The 4,204-nt window shown below is 41.3% G+C and overlaps 1 non-coding gene across 1 annotated transcript; it reads right to left on the reverse strand.

The window, feature by feature from the left end:
* Positions 1–236: 236 nt before the first annotated feature.
* On the reverse strand, positions 237–343 carry LOC141640474 (small nucleolar RNA R71). The gene has a single exon (XR_012543006.1). It is a non-coding gene; the product is annotated as a small nucleolar RNA R71 (small nucleolar RNA).
* Between the last annotated feature and the right edge of the window lie 3,861 nt (positions 344–4,204).

A 4,204-nucleotide genomic window follows, 5' to 3' on the forward strand; every position in this document is an offset into this window, starting at 1 on the left:
GAATGCCTAGTGAGGACCCTCATTCTCATATGGAAACATTTTGTGATTATTGTGAAGCTATCTCTCAAACGGGCGTGACTCAAGACCAAATAAGATGGGTCTTATTTCCTTTTTCATTAATCGGCACCGCAAAGCAATGGTTGAAGGGCCTTGATAAGGCCACCCTTGGAATAGATTCTTGGAAGAAGCTAGCTCTAGCTTTCTACAAAAATTTCTACCCACCGGAAAAGACTAATATGCTAAGAGCTCAAATTACGGGTTTTAAGCAAAGGGATGAAGAATCTTTGTATGAAGCTTGGGAGCGGTTCAAAGGTATTTGTCGCTCATGTCCTCACCATGGACTTAGCGAATGGTTTTTAGTGCAACAATTTTGGAATGGTTTATATGAAGATTCAAGGAACATTCTCAATATGGGATCAAATGGAATGTTCACCGAAGTTGATGACAATCAAACATGGAACAAGATTGAGGAAATGGCGGTCCATAATTCGCAATATAGTAGGCCTCGCAAGGCTACTAGAGGAGGAAAGTATGAAGTGGACACCGTTACTCAATTGGGTGCTCAACTTAGTGCTCACATTGACACAATCAACTTGAAGTTTGAACAAGCTATGGCTAGACTTGAGGAAAACTCAAAATCAACAAAGCATCATGTCAATGCCATGACGGCATCCTCATCAATCCCAAGCGGGATATGTGAGAATTGTGGAACCTTGGGTCATGACTCAAGTGAATGTAGGGGAACAATCGAGCAAGTCAATGCTTTCCAAGCTTACAAAAGTGGCACCCCTTATTCAAATTTCTACAATGAAAACACCAAGTTCCATCCAAATCTGTCATACAAGAGCCAAAATGTCCAAAACCCTCAAACTACATACACTCCACCACCCATGAGAAATCAAAATCAAAGACCCTTTTTCAATCAAAACCAAGGCTACCAAAATCAAAATCCATACAATCACCACAATGACCAAAGTTTTGATGTCCAAAAAGCGGTCATTCAAATGCAAAAAAATCAACAAGAGTTTTTCACCCAAATGCAAAAGGATAGCCAAGCAAAGGATACCACCATCAACAACATTCTAGCTCACACCAAGATGTTGGAAACACAATTGACCCAACTAGCATCTTCAAACTCACAAAGACAAAAGGGGCAATTACCACCTCAAGGTAATCCCCCTAGACATGAAACGGTTAGTGCCATTCACTTGAGAAGTGGTACAAGATATGAAGCACCGAAGAAGCAAGTTGAGGATGAAGTTGTGAGAGCTAGTGAGAATGAAGTTGTGGTGCAAGGTCCCAAGGAAGGGGAATCATCAAAAGAAGAAAGTTCAAAGAAAAATGATGACAAAGCCAAAGAAAAGGAGCCCATTGTGATTAGACTTCCTTTTCCAAGTCGTCAAGCCAAGCCCAAATTTGATGATCAACTTGGAAAGTTCATGGAAATTGTGAAGAACTTAGAAGTCTCAATTCCTTTCACGGAGTTAATCAATCACGTTCCGGCCTATGCAAAGTACATGAAAGATATCCTCACAAAGAAGAAGTCAATCCGGAAACTTGAGACTATCGCCTTCACCAAGGTGAGTAGTGCAATTCTTCAAGGGAGTTCACCTCCAAAATTAAAGGATCCGGGAAGCTTCTCAATACCGTGTACCATTGGCGACACAACGATCAACAAAGCCTTATGTGATCTAGGGGCTAGTGTGAGTGTCATGCCGTACTCGGTGAGTAAAAGGTTGGGAATGGGAGAGCTTAAATGTACCAATATCACTCTTCAAATGGCCGATAGATCGACGAAGACACCGCTAGGGATATGGGAAGATGTCCCCGTGCGAATTGGGAAGTTTTTCATCCCGGTGGACTTTGTCATTGTTGATATGGAGGAAGATTCCAACATTCCAATCATCTTAGGAAGACCTTTCCTACACACTGCGGGTGCGGTGATTGATGTGAAACATGGAGAGCTCACTCTAGAAGTGGGAGATGAAAGCATAACTTTTAATCTTGACAAGACCATGAGAGCTCCTCGTTTGCATGAGCCATGTTTCATGATTGATCATTATAGCCGAAAAGATAAAAAGAAGAAATCGGAACTCCAATGGAGAAAGAAAGTTGAAGATGCTCCATTCAAAGAGCAAGTGAATTGTGAAAAGGAGAGCTTGCAAAGCTCATCAAAATCAACCAAGGAAGAAGAAGATGGCCTCATTGGCCAAGAAAAGAAATTGGGAGAGTTGTCTCCGTCCAAGCAAGAGATTTTCAATGATCAACTCAATGAAGTTTGTGGTCTTTGGGACGACGAATTTGAAGGGATCTTTAATCCCTACTTTGGGCATGCCATCGATCATGATCAACAACAAGGGCCACGGTCTATTGAGGACCTCTACCACAACAATGAACAAGCTTTTAATTACTTCTTCGAGGTGTTGAGCAACATCAACAACACCTTGAACATGCCCCCTTGACATCTCATCAAGAATGAGAGTTTGGTGGAGTCCTCCCTAAACCACCACTTGTAAATATTTCTAACTCCCTAACTTACATTTAATTTTTGTATTGCATTTTTGTCATTTTTGGATTTTATTTACTTTGATCAAAATAATTGTCATGAAAAGAGAGAAGTGAGGGAGGGACTAATGATCTTAATTGATGTGTAGTGCTTTACCTTAGTGTGGGGATGGCAATTGCCTAGGCTATTCATGCCTTAGTAGTGCCCCCAAAATGAAGAACACAAGATAAGAAAGAAAGAAAGAATGATAAGGGAATGCGTTGGTGCACGGATGGAATTGAATCCGTGTACACAAGGACCAATCCGAGCGGATTCCTGAGAATCCGCCCGTCCGTCCGAGAGGATCCGAGCGTCCTGCTGAGAAGACGCCCGTCTTGGGCTGGGCTGAAAACTGCAAATTCTTGACTGTTGAAGAATCCGAGCGGATTCCTGGAAAGACGCCCGTCTCTCAGAATCCGTCCGTCTTGTGGACAATCCGCCCGTCTTGCAGCTGAAGAAAAAAACAAAGAAAAATCTCTGGACAAGAATCCGTCCGTCCTGCACGAAATCCGCCCGTCTCATCTCTGAAGAATCCGCCCGTCTCTAGGCGGGATTTTTGAAAATTTGAAGCTGAAGAATCCGAGCGGATTGCGCCTAATCCGCACGGATTGCGCCTGCGTCCTAATTTTGTCGAGTTCTTTAAATACCCACCCCACCTTCATTCATTCATTCATTCACTCATAAACACTACCCATAACATCAAAACCCTCATCCTCTCCATCTCAAAAAAACAAAAACCCTCAACAAAACTCACCAAAATCAAATCAAATCATCTTTCAAATAACAAATCAATCACTCCATCTTCATTAACAATCAAAACCAAGCACAAAATATTCACCTTTGAATTGATTTTTGTTCTCATAAAGGCAAAGCCTTTCACCTTCAAAATCAATTTGGGCATTCTACAAATTGAAGATTTTTGATCTTTTCTTGGTTAGCTCATCAAATGGCAAGAACAAAGGGAGCAACAAAAGCAAAAGCAAAGGCACCAAAGACTACAACTCTCTCTCAAAGGCAAAAAGCTCTACAAATGAAGAAAGCTTTGGCAATGGTGGTATCAACACCAAGCTTGGAAGTGCAACCACCTCAACAAATTTCTACGGAAGCATCACCCTCTACTCCGGTAATTAATCAACTCTTGCATTACCCGGAGGTAACATTCATTTCCGATTCTCATAGAAATACATTTGTCAAGTTTGCTATGAAACAAATTCAATCCACCAAATTCATATGCCAAGATGCTTTAGAGAAGTTGGGTGTTCTTGAACAAACAAGAGTCTTTTTCAATGCCATGGGTTTAAAGAAATTGTTTGAAATGAAGGAAGTAACATACCCCTCCCTTGTCTTGGAATTCTTAAGTTCTCTAAAAGTGACAAAAGTTGAGAATAGGGAAAATATTGAGTTTCGTCTAGCTAACACTAGTAGACGCATTACCTTTCCGGAATTGGGTAAAATTTTGGGTCTTAGCGATGAACATAAATTCTATAAGCAATATGGGAAGTATGATCCCGAGCCTCTTTGGGAGGCAATCTCCGGGAAGAAATTTGAAGATTTTAAAGCTTGTCGTGCTCTTTTGGTCCATCATCCGGGCATAAGAATATGGCACAAAGTTGTGGGAAATACCATAATTGCTAGGAAAGACACCAATCATTTCACGGG

This window comes from Silene latifolia, unplaced genomic scaffold (genome assembly GCF_048544455.1).
Source record: "Silene latifolia isolate original U9 population unplaced genomic scaffold, ASM4854445v1 scaffold_79, whole genome shotgun sequence".
Taxonomy (NCBI): domain Eukaryota; kingdom Viridiplantae; phylum Streptophyta; class Magnoliopsida; order Caryophyllales; family Caryophyllaceae; genus Silene; species Silene latifolia.